This window comes from Ursus maritimus, unplaced genomic scaffold (genome assembly GCF_017311325.1).
Source record: "Ursus maritimus isolate PB19 unplaced genomic scaffold, ASM1731132v1 scaffold_36, whole genome shotgun sequence".
Classification (NCBI taxonomy): Eukaryota; Metazoa; Chordata; class Mammalia; order Carnivora; family Ursidae; genus Ursus; species Ursus maritimus.
Genome location: NW_024426230.1, coordinates 14,429,707 through 14,446,497, shown reverse-complemented (window position 1 = coordinate 14,446,497; position 16,791 = coordinate 14,429,707). Strand labels below are relative to the sequence as shown.

At 38.8% G+C, this 16,791-nt stretch overlaps 1 pseudogene; it reads right to left on the bottom strand.

Moving 5' to 3' along the window:
* Nucleotides 1-3,713, bottom strand: part of LOC121100297 — a 43,120-nt pseudogene extending 39,407 nt beyond the window's left edge.
* Nucleotides 3,714-16,791: the final 13,078 nt, after the last annotated feature.

Here is a 16,791-nt window from a genome sequence, read left to right as displayed (position 1 = left end):
CTTTTTCCAAGTCTCTAAACTGACTCGGATTCTGTAACCTTTACCAAGGCTCCACTGTTGTTCAGTTTGTAACCAAACTAAACAGAGAGCTTTTAGAGAACCCCTCATTTTCCTAAAGATACTAGCTGAACAGGGCCATTAAAGCGTCCAGATCTAAATTTCACCTGGTATGGGCTTAGGACATGGGGTATCTCAGGGCACTCAAAAGCTCACCTTCAAATTTCTTGAGTCATCTTTCTCCATCCCTCTTCCCCAAATGAGAGAACAGTTATGTAAATTTCTAGGGACTGCTGGCTACTGCCACCAATGGATTCCTAATTTTGCTGTCCTTGCTAAACCTCTGTATACTCTCCTCCCGGATAACATCCCAGAGCCCATTGTCTGGCTTTTGGAGGGATTAACCTCCTTTGAAGCTTCAAAATTAATATTGTCAACACGACCAATTCTTGGCTTACCTAATTTTGACAAACTTTTTCATCTATACTGCCATGAAAATAATGGATTGCTACAGGTGTTCTAGGACAGACATTTGCCTTTCAAATACATTGTATAGCGTATTTTTCATGCCAGTTAGACCCTGTGGCATCAGGTATGCCTGCATGCTGTGTGTGGGAGCCACAGCTGCCACCTTGATTGACAAAGCTGTACACTCACATTAGGCTCCCACATTCACCTCTGTGTTCCCCAAGCTATGTTTGCTCTCTCACAAGTTCATAAGATAGCACCTCTCTATGTAGCAACAGGCCACTTACAAACAGGCTCTTTTGACTAACCCTTCCATCATTTCACATCGTTGTAACACTTTAAATCCAACTACTTTACTACCCCTTCCTGATGGTGGAGAGCCCCACTCCATTCCACATGATTGCCTGGCAATTATCAAACTGGTCTCAAAGCCACAAGAGGATTGCTTAGACATCCCTTTGGCCAACCTAGATTTACTTCTATTTTGCCATAACTCCTGTAAGAGAAATTTCTAGAGAACCATAATAACTGGTAAAGCCATAGTTTCTGCACTTGAAACACTTAAAACATATTCTTTGCTCACTGTAAAATCAGCCCTAGCTTCTGAAAAATCGTTCTTACTAGAGCTTGCACATTGGCAACAAGGAAGACTGCTACTATTTACGTAGACTCCAGGTATGCTTTTGGAGTCTGCCATGCTTTTGGCACAATTAGGAAATCCTGTGAACCCTTAACTTCTGTGGGAATTCCTGTCACTAATAGACACTAATTGCTGCCCCATTGCAAGCTATTCACTTCCTTTCTAAAATTGCTATTCTTAACTGCTCATCCCAGACTAAGGCTGATAACTTAGGAAATGATAGGGCTGACAAGGCTGGTAAATATGCAGCCCCAAAGGAACCACCCTGTCTTTTCTCGATCCGAGTTTTAAACCTGCCTTTATCCCTGACCGACATTTATCAACTATCAGGCAAATGCCTCACAATCTGAAAAAGGCAAATGGATACACAAGGGTGCCACGCAACTATCAGATGGGTTATACATTGGGCCAAATGGACTTCCTGTAGCCCCTTTCCTTTTGACCTGTTGACTTTGCACTTATCTCCCATCAAATGGGACATAGGTACAAATGGAGGATAGTTAAGGAACTACAAGACAGTTGGTTTTGTCCTGACATCCACAATATTTCTAATCAAATTATTTCCCAGTACACTACTTGTAAATCTCACCAACTTTTTGGAAGAAAGAAGTACACATTAGGAAGTTCTCCTAGGCCCACACTGTCCTTGGCAGTATTCCAAATGGATTTTATAGATTTGCCCTGAGCTCTAGGCTGTTCTCAGTGTTTGGTTATTGTCTGCATGCTTAGTGAATGGACCGAATAGTCTCTGACTAGACAGGCCAATGCTACAACAGTGGCAAAGAAATCAATAACTGAGATTATTCCTTGTTTTGGCATTCTTTTATGGATTCAGTAAGACAAAGGAATTCATTTAATAGCAGAGATAAACCACATGCTTGCAAAAACTCTGGGGTACTCATTAAAACTTCATACCCCATATCATCCGCAATCATTAGGGCAAGTGGAACATAAAAATTTTAGACATAAAAAAATTTAGGAAAGATCTGTTAAGAAACTGGACTTAAAGCCAGAAACATGACCACTGACCTTTATAAAGCTCTCAAATACTTCAAACAGGAGACATGGATCGACCCTTTTTGAAATAGAGTTTGGTCATCCAATGCCTACTGTCATCTCTGAACCTTCTGTTTGTGGGTTAAGTGAGCATTATGAGAACTTAAGTGAATGGTTTGATGCTATGACTGACTATATACAAGAATAAACTAGTATACACTAAGCATATCACCAACAGATGAAAGAGGCATGGCCCCCACTGACTGACAAGTCTTGCCATGTCTTTCAACCAGGAAACTGGGCATACATCAAGCTCTTTAGAAGAAAGCACTCACTGTCACCACAATGGGAAGGATCTTATGAAGTACTGCTAACCACCTGTACTGCCATCAAAATAAAAGAAAAAACTTTGTGGAGGGGCGCCTGAGTGTCTCAGTCAGTTAAGCATCAGTTTCTTGGTTTCAGCTCAGGTCATGATCTCATGGGTTGTGGGAAGGAAACCCCATATCAGGCTCTGTGCTCAGTGGGGAGTCTGCTTGAAGATTCTCTCCCTCTGTCCTTTCCCCCACTCACATGCACACTTGTGCTCTCTCTCTCAAACAGATAAATCTTTAACAAAAAAGAAAGAAAGAAAAACCTTACTGGACTCACACAAGCCATGCTGACATAGACCCAGAACATCACTCTCAAGACAACTGGAGATAGTTCCTACAGGTGATCTTAAATTAAGGATTTGTAGGGCCAATTCCCAGGACCCAGGAGCAGCCCACATCAAAAAGTAAACAGCTTTTTCCAAGATCACAGATCAAGAAACTTTGCTTTCACCTATTTCCTACCTCTTAAAAGACTTCGTATATGCATACACTAAAAAAACAAAAACAAAACAAAACACACACACACACACACACAACCCAAAGCCAGAAACTAAGAAGCAAAACTCTGCCTTTTCTTAATAATAAACATATTTCCTATATTTATTAATCTTTTATTAGGAAGCTGACTGGAGAGGGCTTCTCTATCTTACCTACTTCCTCTCTCTAGGTTTCCTCTATTGGCTCTTTTTCAACTGTGTCTTGCTCTAATTAACCATTACTTTTTAACAAGTTGGGCACAGACCAAACGCCCCCCTTATGACAGTTTACAAAACTCTGGCCACACTAACTAATCAATGTGATTGTTGGTTATGTCAACATCTAAATAGTACAAAAGAACCTGAACTAGTCTTTGTTCCTGCTGATGTGAACACCTGGTGGACTAAGTATGGAAGATGGATGAGCAATAGGGTATGGTATCCATGACTAGAAAAACATCATTCTCTCTCTCCTTCTGCTGAGTTATATAGGCCCAGGAAAACCTCTATAGAAGCCCAAGGACTGTCTCTTGCCCATATAAAGACAATAGATGGGAAATTTCCTCTTTGCATTGAAAAGAGACGTGCCTCTGGACTTCTCCTGGGCCATATACCAGACAATATTGCAGTCAAACCCTGTGGCTTGATTCTATAAATGGCATTTTTGAACCTGTCAAAGAGATTAAAAGTGACTCTAGGACTAACTTGTATAGCACAGATATTTGCCAAATCACCATATGTTTTGGATGGTTCACAGGCCATCGCTGAATGAATTGGGGTTCTTAGCTGCTTCCCCGATTAGACTTCGCAGTACCCCAAACTATCTGTGGGTTAACATAAAATCTGAACTAACTCGGCCAGATGGCAAAACTGAGCTTTCTAGCTGCCAAAGCCAGATTGCAGGCCTCCTAGATCAGATATTTGGCAACCTAATTTTCTCTTTCAAACTAACAGGACTATGTGAAAGATGGAGGTGTATGGATGCTAACAGTAATAGTAGCAAAAGTCATGGAATGCCCCAGATCTGGAAAATATAGATTTTACTCTGACCTTATCTTTGAATCACACTGGACTTTTTGTATTATGTGGTGGCAAAGTATATAAAGGGTTCCCATCTAAATGATCAGGGACAATGTTTTCTAGGATGCCTGGCTCCTTCTTTCATAAGATACTTCACCTTAAATGTAAGGCAAATTACAAACTTGAGCTCCTTTGTTTAAAAAGTTGGGCCATATAAACATTTGGATGAGGAGTCGTAGAAAATCTACTTGTGTGTCATCACTCCAAGTTTTTTTCAGCATTGGGGACCTTATTCCCAACCTTTGGAAATTATGGATTGGAAAAGGCAATCTTTTTCCATGAAAATAAAATAAGAGTTCAACAACACTATGCAAACTTTGGAACTACTCCAGTTAGAAGTTAACAGTTAGCCTCTGTTGCACTCCAAAATTGTCATGCTCTAGATACACTGACTGCCCAGCAAGGAGGGGCTTGTGCAGTTATTGGTGAAAAATTTTGCTTCTATCTAAATCAAACAGGACAAATAGTGTCTAACTTATATCTATTAAAAGAAAAGATTAATACTTTCTGTAAGATGAATGAAGAACAGCCTTTTTTTTTTTTTTTTGGACTGATATATTCCTAGGATTAGGAGGCTGGTTTAGTTGGGTGTGGAAAATGTCCTTCAATTTGCTCTTTTCTCTTTGTTCATCCTCTTTCTAATCTATGTTCTCTTCTCCCTTTGCAGATCTATTACCCCTTGGCTACTAACCCAATTCTTCTCCCACAGCAACCAGTACAGCTTTTAAAATATGTGAAACTTCCAGGGAAGTTTTAGAGGAAGGACCTAATGGGATTCAGAACGAGTGTCCTCAGAATATACTGCTTTGGCGTGCAGAGTATTTGAAGCTGAAAACAATCAAAGCCCAAATGACTTAGGAAGAGCTTTTACTTTCCCTTTAACTGCCTACAAGGATTTAGGTAGATGGCCTGGTCCAGGAAGAGAGCTATCAAGAGATAACTATAAAGAATATGAGTAGGAGTATTAGGGTGGGGGAAACTCAGCAAGGCCTGGTTGTTCAAAGTCCTCTCCTATCATCTCTGCATGGCACCGCAAACGTTTGTTTACCACACATTTGCTCTTCCCATCTTTCAATAAATTATCTCTCTCCCCTTTGAAGTCCCAGTTCCCTATTCCCCTTTTCTTAGCTCAGAATGGCATATAAGCCTTAATTGCCTGACTGCCTGAAATGGGTTTCATTTTCTTATGCAACCCCACCATATGTACATAATTAGTTTTTCTCCTGTTAATTGGTCTCATGTCAATTTAATTTTTAGACTAGTCAGAAGAACCTAGAAGGGTAAAGAAAAAAATTTCCTTCCCTTCAGGAGGAAGAATTGTACATTATAGCAGAACTCTAATCATATGCTTTGTAGCTGAAATAAAATTAAGTGTCTTGTCTGTTTCCGTAGAATACCAAAAGAGCTGGATGGCTTTTTGCCAAATATGGAGGATAACTACACAATAACCATTGTAAATATTGCAAGGGTTTGACTTAAAAGAGGCCAAACAGCATGCCAGAATTCACTTTGGGGAGAAACTGGGTGTTAAGAGAGGCCTGCAACTGAAAATTAAGAGAGGCATGGTTTCTTTTCCCATAGGCAGGTATAATAAAGTCCAGCTACAGCAATGTTTAACTGTCAGTTGATAAAGACACACAATATCTACTGAAAGCTTTGACAAAGAAAACAATGGTGAAACCTACATCAATTATGTTATTCTATTTCTGGGCTTTTCCCCCTACCGATGAGGTCTGAGATGTAAAACTTGACCTAAATGGACACTGTTACACTGCTGAAATCACATTGGAATACAATATATTGGAGACAACAACAAATAAAGAAATCATTATTAAAAGTGTAACATTTAGAATCCAGACAATTAAAAAGCCAACAGTGGCATAGCCCTCTGCATTTCAATGAGTTTTGGTGGTGGCTTGGCTTTGAAGAACATTGATTCCATTGAACATTTTTTCTTGCAAATATCTGCAGATCCTAGAGAGAATCTGCTCTATTATGACTATCAGGAAATAAAAAAGGCAGATGCTTACACTGAGTGACTTCTTACAGGGCAGCTGTATGTACTGTTTCCAGGATGAAGCAATAACATGGGTTTATTCATTTGTACCCTGGACATCAAAAAATGTGGATCAAATAATTTATTACAAAATTGAAAATTATTTCAACCATACAGTAATTATTATCATTATAGGAAATTGCTGACATATCAACATTAATTTTTTTTAAAGATTTAATTTATTTATTTGACAGAGAGAGAGACAGCCAGCGAGAGAGGGAACACAAGCAGGGGGAGTGGGAGAGGAAGAAGCAGGCTCATAGCGGAGGAGCCTGATGTGGGGCTCGATCCCAGAACGCCGGGATCACGCCCTGAGCCGAAGGCAGACGCTTAACCGCTGTGCCACCCAGGCGCCCCTCAACATTAATTTTTAATTCTTCTTACTAAATTCTATTTAAGTCATTGATGATTCTTTTAATCATGGCAGGTAATGTTGCTAAATATATATATATATATAATAGGATGCCTACAATTCTTAATTTTTAGTAAAGGAGTATCCGTTGTCAATTAACTTTTACAGCATCTTTAAGGAACTTTTTAGGTATTGATATTTATCTAAATGAATTATGCACTCTCCTTACTGCTTAAGACAACATTCTGATGCAGAGTGACCAAGCCAGGTCATCAGTAGCTTATATTGAATTAACAGTGCTTATTCTAGTTGTGATGCCATTGAAGGACAATCCTATCTTCTGATATATTTCTCATTTCCCATGATTTCAAAAATTACCATCAGACCTTCTGTAATTCTGTTTTTCAGTACCCTGTGTGATTTGATTGATTAGAATGCAGGGACTTGCACTTCATTATTATCCCTCAAATGCAATAGGTGAACAGGGCATTAAAACAGGAGCCAGGGAGATAGTTCTATCCAAACAATGCCATGGACTTACTTATGACTTTGAGCAAGCATTGGTTTTTTTATCTGTAAACCAAAAACATTGTGCTGTGTGTTTTTTTGAGGCTCCTTCCAGTATCAATTCTATTTTAGTTTTTGGTTTTCTCTTAATAGTACTTATTCTATTCTTTGCAGTTTGACAATTATTCTTCTTGATGGCATATAAATAAACAAAATAGTTGAATATTTCTATTCCTTTTCTATCATCAATTAACATTATACCATCTGCTTTACGATTTAAGCCAAGCTTTGCTTATTTTTTTCTCTTTGCCCTAAGTAGAGGTTTTTTGTTTTATTTTGTTTTGTTTTGTTTTTAGGTCTTTTTGGTGGCTTCAGAATTTTTTGCTAAGTCTCACCCATAGGGTTTATGAATCAGACAGAACCAGAGCTTGGATCTCAGCTGTAATTTATGTTAGTTGTGGGAAGTTGGCAAGGCTATCTAGTTCTCTAGAATTTAGTTTCCTCATTTATTAAGCTGGAATAACATCAGTGTTTATCTCATGTGATTGCTGTGGGGATAACATGGAAAAAAAAAACCATGAAAAGTGCTTAGTATAATAGCTGGCACAAAGGAAGCCCTAGAGAAATTATTTTATTAGTGTTACTTTTTGTTGCCATCATCAACTTTATCATCATAACTACGGAGGTTATTTTTGAAATATTATTACTGGTTTGTCTTTGCTTCTTTCTATTAAAAAACAACATCAATAATACCTCATATGAGTAGATAATTTTACAGTTTTTAGTATTTTTACACATCTTATCTAGTCTTTATAATAATGCTCTGAGTTGAGAAGGATTAGAATCTCCACATTAGAGATCTGAAAGTCTCTGAGACATTTAGTAACCCCTCCAAAGGGTAAACACCGGGTGCATGTGACATTCACTTCCTAACCCCTATCGACCAAGAAGAAGAGGCTGTAGAACAAACGAAAGCATTTATTTGGATTCTCAGGGATTGCAATTCAGAGACACAGAGTGGACAGGAGTTGAAAGTGTCCTCCAAATTGCAAATGGACGATGTGGGCTTATAAAGGCAAAAACTATACAGTTACATAACTTGTTTTGAAAGAATTATGATTGGTACTGGCAGCTTTAAACTATCTAATACACTATTGGCTATTTAGGTAATAGATGTTACATTATCTCTGTTTCAGTACAAAGTAGAAGAATATGTTCCAGAGGATGATTCAGGTGCAATTGACTGACAAGTTACATTTGACATCAAAAGTCAGTATGTTCCACAATTTGAAACAGGAGACTTGCATAGGCCTTGCTTCCTTAATATCCTCCGAATCCTATTTTGAATGATTCCCTTAGCAATGCTTACTTCACTTAGGAATCTTCTCACGCCATAGTACCCAAGACGAGAAATGATTTTGCAGTAACTCATGTGGTGGTAGCATGACATGGTGATAAACAACATCAGGTGGCTTTGTGGCAGAGTTGTCTGTGATGAATATCAGCAACGGAGAGGTCGAAGCTTTTTTATTTCATTTTATGTTTTTATTTTTATTATTTTATTGTTTTAAAATTTTAATTCCAGTATAATTAACATACAGCGTAATATTAATTTCAGGTGTACAATGTAGTGATTCAACAACTCTATACATTCCTTAGTGCACACCACAATAAGTGTGCTCTTTAATCCCTTTCACCAATTTCACTCATTCCCCTACCTGCCCTCTGGTAACCATCAATTTGTTCTCTATAGTTAAGAGTCGGGTTGTTGGGGTTTTGTTTTTGTTTTTTGTTTTTTTTTTTTTTTTGGTCTCTTTTTCCTTTATTCATTTGTTTTGTTTCTTAAATTCCACAAATGAGTGAAATCATATGGTATTTGTCTTTCTCTGACTGACTTATTTCACTTACCATTATATCCTCTAGATCTAACCATGTTGTTGCAAATGGCAAGATTTAACTCTTTTCTATGGCTGAGTAATACTCCATTGTATGTTTTGTGTGTGTGTGTGTGTGTGTGTGTGTGTGTGTGTGTGTGTGTGTGTGTATGCCCTCTTCCTTATCCATTCATCAATCAACAGACACTTGGGTTGCTTCTACAATTTGGCTATTGTAAATACTTCTGCAATAAAAGGTGCATATACATTTTGCATTGGTGTTTTCATATTCTTTGTAAGATTTTATTTATTTATTTGAGAGAGAGAGCAGGAGTGGGGTAGGACCAGAAGGACAAGCAGACTCCCTGCTGAGCACAGAACCCAACATGGGGCCCAATCCCAGGACCCTGATAATCATGATCTGAGCTGAAGTCAGATGCTTAGCTGACTAAGCCACCCAGGAACCCCAGTGTTTTCATATTCTTTGGGTAAATACCCAGTAGTGTAATTACTGGATCATATGATAATTCTATTTTAATTTTTTGAGGTCCTTGCATACTGTTTTCCATGGTGGCTGCTCCAGTGCATTCCCACCAACAGTGCCAAAGGTTCCCTTTCCTCCACATCCTCACTAACACCTGTTGTTTCTTATACTTTTGATTTTAGCCATTCTGGTAGGTGTGAGGTGGTTTTGATTTGCATTTCCCTGATGACTGGTGATGCTGAGCATGTTTTCTTGTGTCTGTTGGCCATCGGTATGTCTTCTTTGGAGAAATGTCTGTTCATCTTTTCTGCCCATTTTTAATTGGATTATTTGGGGTTTTTTGTTGTTGAGTTAAGTACTTTATATTTTGGATACTAACCCTTTATCAGAGATGTCATTTGCAAGTATTTTCTTGAATTTAGTAGGTTGTCTTTCAATTTTGTTGACTGTTTCCTTCACTGTGCAGAGCTTTTTAAAAAAATATTTCATTTATTTATTTGACAGAGAGAGAAAGAGAACAAGCAGGGGCAGTGGCAGAGGGAGAGAGAGAAGCAGGCCCCTCATGGGGCAGGGAGCCCCATGTGGGGCTTGATCCCAGGATCATGACCTGAGCCTTAGGCAGATGCTTAAATGACTGAGCCACCCAGGAACCCCTGTGCAGAGCTTTTTATTTTGATGTAGTCCCAAGAGTTTAATTTTGCTTTTGTTTTCCTTGCCTCAGGAGATGTATCTAGAAAAATGTTGCTATGGCTGATGTCAGAGAAACTACTACCTATGCTCTCTTCAAGGATTTTTATGGTTTTAGCTCTCACATTTAGATTTTCAATCCATTTTGAGTTTATTTTTGTGTGTCGTTTAAGAAAGTGGCCTAATTTCATTCTTTTGCATGTAGCTGTCCAGTTTTCCCAACATCATTTGTTGAAGAGACTGTCTTTTTCCCATTAGGTATTCTTTCCTGCTTTGTCAAAGATTAATTGATCATATAATTATGGATTTATTTCCGGATTATCTGTTCTGTTCTATTGATTTATGTGTCTATTTTTGTGCGAATACCACACTGTTTTTATTACCTCAGTTTTGTAGTATCTCTTGAAATCTGGGATTGTGATACCTCCAGTGTTGTTCTTCTTTTTCAAGATTGCTTTGGCTATTCGGGGTGTTCTGTAGTTCCATACAAATTTTAGGATTTTTTGTTCTGGTTCTGTGAAAAATGCTGTGGTATTTTGATAGAGATTGCATTAGTTCTATAGCTTGATTTGGGTAGTGTGGACAGTTTAACAGTATTTGTCTCCCAATCCATGAGCATGGAATATCTTTCCATATGTTTGTGTCATGCTCAAATTTTTTCATCACTGTTTTATAGTTTTCACAGTATAGGTCTTTCACCTCTTTAGTTAAGTTTACTTCTAGGTATTTTATTACTTTTTCTGAAATTAGTAATGGAATTGTTTTCTTAATTTGTCTTTCTGCTGCTTCATTTATACTAGTGTGTAAAACGCAATGGATTTCTGTACATTGATTTTTGTATCCTGCAACATTACTGAATTCATTTGTCAGTTCTAGTACTTTTTTGGTGGAGTCTGTTGGGTTTCCTATATATAGTATTATGTCATTTGCAAATAGTGAAAGTTTATTTCTTCCTTACTAATTTGGTTACCTTTTATTCCTTTTTGTTGTCTGATTGCTGTGGCTAGGACTTTCAGTACTATGTTGAATAAAATTGGTGATGGTGGACATCTTTGTCTTGTTCCTGACCTTAGGGGAAAAGTTCTGTTTTTCACCATTAAGGATGATGTTGGCTGTGGGGTTTTTATATATGGCCTTTATTATATGGAGGTATGTTCCCTCTAAACCTACTTTGTCGAAGGTTTTTATCATGAATGGATGTTGTACTTTTTCAGATACTTTTTCTGTGTCTATTGAAAGGAGCATATGGTTCCTATCTTTCCTCTTATTGATGTGAAATATCATGTTGATTGATTTGCAAATATTGAACCACCCTTGCAACCAGAAATAAATCCCACTTGATCATGGTGAATGACTTTTAAAATGTGCTATTAGATTCTGTTTGCTTATGTTTTGTCGAAGATTTTTGCATCTATATTCATCAGAGATATTGGCCTATACTCTTTTTTAGTGGTGTCTTTATCTGGTTTTGGTGTCGGGGTAATGCTGGCCTCCTAGAATGAATTTGGAAGCTTTCCTTCCTCTTCTGTTTTTTGGACTAGTTTGAGAAGAATAGGTATTAACTCTTCTTTAAATGTTTGGTAGAATTCTCCTGTGAAGTCCTCTGGTCTTAGGCTTTTGTTTGTTGGGAGTTTTTTTTATTACTGCTTCATGTTCATTGCTGATAATTGGTCTATTCAAATTTTATATTTTCTCCTGATTCAGTTTTGGGAGGTTATATATTTCTAGGAATTTATCCATTTCTTCTAGATTGTCCAATTAGTTGGCATATAGTTTTTCATAACATTTTCTTATTATCCTTTGTATTTCTGTGGTATCAGTTGTTTCTCCTCTTTTATTTCTGATTTTGTTTGAGTCCTCTCCTTTTGTCTTTTTTGATGCGTCTGGCTAAAGGTTTATCAATTTTGTTATCTTTTCGGAGAACCAGCTCCTCATTTCATTGATCTATTACATTGGGGTTTTTTTTAGTTTCTGTATCATTTATTTTTTGCTCCAATCTTTATTATTTCCTTCTACTGGTTTGGGGTTCTGTTTGTTCTTTTTCTAGATCCTTCAAGTGTAAGATTAGGTTGTTTAGTTGAGATTTTTCTTGCTTCTTGAGGTAGGCCTGTACTGCCCTACACTTCTCTCTTAGAACAGCTTTTGCTGCATCTCAGAGACTGCTGTGCTCTCATTTTCATTTATTTCCATGTATTTTTTGATTTCCTTTTTGATACCTTTGTTGACCCATTCATTTTTTAGTAGCATGTTATTTAACTTACATGTATTGGTGATCTTTTCAGAGTTTTTCTTGTGGTTGTCTAGTTTCATAGCATTGTGTATGGTATGACTTTAGTCTTTTTGTATTTGTTGAGACTTGTTTCGTGGACTCATATGTTATCTATTTTGAAGACTATTCCCCGTACATTTGAAAAGAATGCGTATTCTGCTGTCTTATGATGGAATGTTCTGAATATACTTATTAGGTCCACATGATCCAACATATCATTCAAATCCACTGTCTTCTTGCTGGTTTTCTGTTTAGAAAATCTATCCATTGATGTAAGTGAAGTGTTAAAGTCTCCTAGTTTTATCATATCACTATCAATTACTTCTTTTATGTTTATTATTAGCTGCTTTATGTATTTGGGTGCTCCCATGTTTGGTGCATAAATATTTACAATCGTTGTATCTTCTTGTCGGATTGTCCCCTGAATGATTATACAGTGTCCTTCTTTGTCTCTTGTTACAGTCTCGGTTTTAAAGTCTATTTTGTGTGATGTGAGTATTGCTATACTGGCTTTCTTTTCACTTCCATTTGCATGCTAAATGCTTTTCCATCCTTTCACTTTCAATCTGTGTCTTTAGGTCTGAAATGAGCCTTTTGTAGGCAGCTTATAGATGGGTCTTGCTTTTTTATTCATTCTGTCACCCTATGTTTTTTGATTGGAACGTTTAGTCCATTTACATTCAAAGTAATTATTGATTGGTATGTACTTATTGCTATTTTGTTTCTTGTTTTGTGCTTGTTTTTGTAGTTCTTCTCTGTTCCTTTCTTTTCTTACTCTCTTCTCTCAATGTTTGCTGGCCTTCTTTAGTGATGTACTTGGATTCCATTTTCTTTATTTTTTGCGTATCTGTTACTGGTTTTTGATTTGCAGTTACCATTCAGCTTGCATATAACATCTTATTCATGTAGGAGTCTATATTGAGTTGATGGTCACTTAAATTTTAAACCGTCTTTACTCCTCTCCACCCCACATTTTAGGTATATGGTGTCCTACCTTATATCCTTTTGTTTTGCGAATCCCTTGACTGATTTTATAGATATACCTATTTTTACTGCTTTTGTGCTTCCTACTTTTCTTACTACTACTTATAGTTTTTCCTTTCCATTCAAAGAATGCCCTTTAACATGTCTTGTAGGGCTGATTTAGTGGTTATGAATTCCTTTAACTTTTGTCTGGAAAACTTCTTATCTCCCCTTATATTCTGAATGATAACCTTACTGGATAGAGTGTTCTTGGTGCAGATTTTTGCCCCTTTCTGCACTTTGAATATATCATGCCACTTCCTTCTGGACTGCAAAGTTCCTGCTAAAAAATCAGCTGATAACCCTATGGGGTTTCCCTTCTGTATAATTCTTTTCTTTTTTCTTGCTGCTTTTAAAATTCTCTCTTGATCACTGCTTTTTGCCATTTTAATTTCTCTGTGTCTTGGTGTGGACCTCCTTGGGATGATTTTGTTGGTTTTTTTTCTGTACTTCCTGGATTTGGATTTCTGTTTCCTTCCCCAGATTCAGGAAGCTTCTAGCTATTATTTCTTCAAATAAATGTTCTGCCCCCTTCTCCCTCTCTTCTTCTTCTTCTGGGATCTTCTTCTAATGTGAATGTTATTATGCTTGAGGGTGTTATTGAGTTCCCTTAGTCTATTTTCATTTTTTCTTCATCCTTTTTTTTTTTTTTTTTTTTTGGTCTCCTGTTCAGCTTGATTGCTTTCTATTGCTCTGTCCTCTTGGTCACTGATCCATTCTTCTGATTCCTCTAGTCTACTCTCATTCCCTGTAGTGTATTTTTTAATTTCAGTTATTGAGTGCTTCATCTGTGTTTGGTTGTTTTTTATATTTTCAATCTCTGTTTAGGGTCTCCCTGAAGTCCTCCACTCTCTTCTCAAGGCCAGTGAGTATCTTTATGACCATTACTTCAAATTCTCTATCAGGCATATTACTTACCTCTGTTTCATTTAGCTCTCTTGCTGGGATTTTGTCTTATTTTTCATTTGGGACGTATTCCTCTGTCTCCTCATTTTGTCAAATTCTGTGTCTTTTCTTATGTGTTAGGAAAGTCAGCCGTATCTCCTGCTCTGGAGAGTAGTGGCCTTATGAAGAAGAGGTTCTGTAGTGCCCTGTGGTGCAATGTCTCTTGTTCATCAGAACCTGGAATTCACAGGTATCTCCTGTGTATGTTGTATGTGCCCTGTTGTGGCTGAGCCATGTTTGCCTTCAGTCCCGTCATCTGCAATGGCTGTCTTTGCCTGTTGTGGGCAGGGTTTGGTCCCTGTGTTGTTAGTGGGCCAGTCTGGGGCCTCCTTGGCCTCGAGTTGAGTCAGACCAGGTGTGTGCCAGAGCTACAGTAACACCGAACTGCAAGGTGCTTTCCCCATGTTGTCCCCTGAGAAGCTTTCATTGGTGCACGGGGCCTGTAGTGAGACCAGATGTCAGCCCTCAGCCTACTACTGTCAGACTGGTATGTGTGGTTATCTTCCTCTGTCCCCAGGACAGGAGTCACTTTGGAGTGGTGCTGGCCTCTGCCGGTGCTGCTTGTATACTGCCCAGCTGTGGCGCGGCTTTGGGTGGACTCCTGTCGAGGGCAGGTCTGCAGGAGAAGGTGGGGGGCAGGGTACTTGGTGCCAGCAAAAGTCTGCTGTGCTCAGCTGTGGAAGGGGGACCTGCAGCTGCTTTAGAAAAATCCTGCTGTTGTCCTGGCTGGAGGGGTTCAGGTTTTCAGAAGAGCCAGGGGCAGGACACATGGCATTAGCAAGATTTACATGGCTCTGCTGTGGGAGGAGACCTGGAGAGGAGGCCTGGCTAGAAGGCGCCAGTCAGTGGAAGTGTGCAGGGATGGGGTGGGCAGTTAGCAAGCTAAGTAAAGAGTGTTCCTGCTACCCCGGTTGTTGTAGGTCTCTGTGTATCTAGTCTGGGGGGGCAGGGAGTGGGCAAGGGTGCCCATAAGCCCTTTTGTTGTTGAAGTCTCTCAAAGATCCCTGCCTCTCCAGCACTTGCTCTGAGGTTAGTAAATAAAGCTTCCCATATACCTCAGGCATTTTTCAAACTGCTGCTTCTATGCTGTATCTCCATGGGGCTGCTCCTTGTGCTGTCTCTTTAAGGTGGGGATTCAGTTTCCTGTCACCCTCCTGGCTCTCCCAGAGCTGAGCCCACTGATTTTTAAAGTTCTAAATGTTAAGTGCTGCTGATTATAAGAACTTGCAAAGTTAGGCCCCTCTGGTTTTCAAAATCAAGCGTTCTAGGGATTTGTCTTCCCAATGCATATCCCCTATATCTAGGGTACCTGGTGTGGGATCTTTTCCTTTCCTTTCTCTGTACCTGCAGAGTCCCCTCCCTTCCATGATACTCCCTGTGGGTCAGTTTGACTCTTTCTTCCCCGAGTCTCTGCCCTTCCTACCCTCCTCAGTGTGGCCTCTTCTCTAGCTTTGGAGGGTCTGTTCTGCCAGTCTTGGGGTCATTTTCGGAGTTATTTATACTGACATGGGTGTTATGTGGTTGTATCTGTGGGATGAGGTAGGTTTAGGATACTCCTACTTTGCTGTCTTCCCCAGAAGTGCTCAAAACTTTTTTTTCTTTTTTTAATTATTTATTTTGAGAGAAAAAAAGAGAGCAAGAGCACAAGTGGGAGGGGTAGAGGGAGACAGAGTACCAAGCAGACTCTATGCTGAGTGCAGAGCCAATGCAGGGCTCCATTTTATGACCCTGACGTCACGACCTGAGCCGAAACCAAGAGTCAGACACATAACTGACTGTGCCACCCAGGCGCCCCAAACCTTCTTTAAAGAAAACTTTATGTTAATTTTGAGAGAACATAAGTATTTTATTATAGGGTGTAAATTTCTTGAAACAGAAACAGTATAAGGTTTCTTTTTGTGTCTTGTATACATTTTTTTAATAAAAATTTTATTTATTTAAGAGAGAGAGCGTGCATGAGTTGTAGGGGTGGGGCAGAGGGAGAGGGAGAAGCAGGCTCCCCGCTGAGCAGGGAGCCTGATGAAGGGCTGGATCTCAGGACCCTGAGATCATGACCAGAGCCCAAGGCAGACACTTAACCGACTAAGCCACCCATGTTCTCCTGCATTGGTTTGTGAATAGAATTTTCCTCTCAAAATTCATTTTCTATTTTGAATATCGTAAATGGTACTCATTAAAAAGACAGTGTGGAGTGTGGGCTTTTAGGGACATTCAGAAGGGGTCCTGAGGTGGGGGTTGGGGCATAATGCATGGTCATGGGCCATAGAAAAGTTCTCTCGTTATGCCTGGGTGCATTTGCTAGAGAAGGACACAGACAAGCTGGCATACAAAGTTACACTCTGATTCATTTGTTGCATTTCTCTCCTTATTTGTCTTCCTTGAATCAGGAGCAAAACAGTTGCTCTTGTCCCCTAGGGCACTTTAGTGTGAGAAATTTTCCACCAATTTGAAGACAAATGGAAAAAATAAAGACAACATAATGAGTTTTTCATAATGCTAAACAAATTCTTAGTTGAGAACTTCTTGTTTTGTTGTTTTAAATGATCCTTTTCTGGAAGGATAG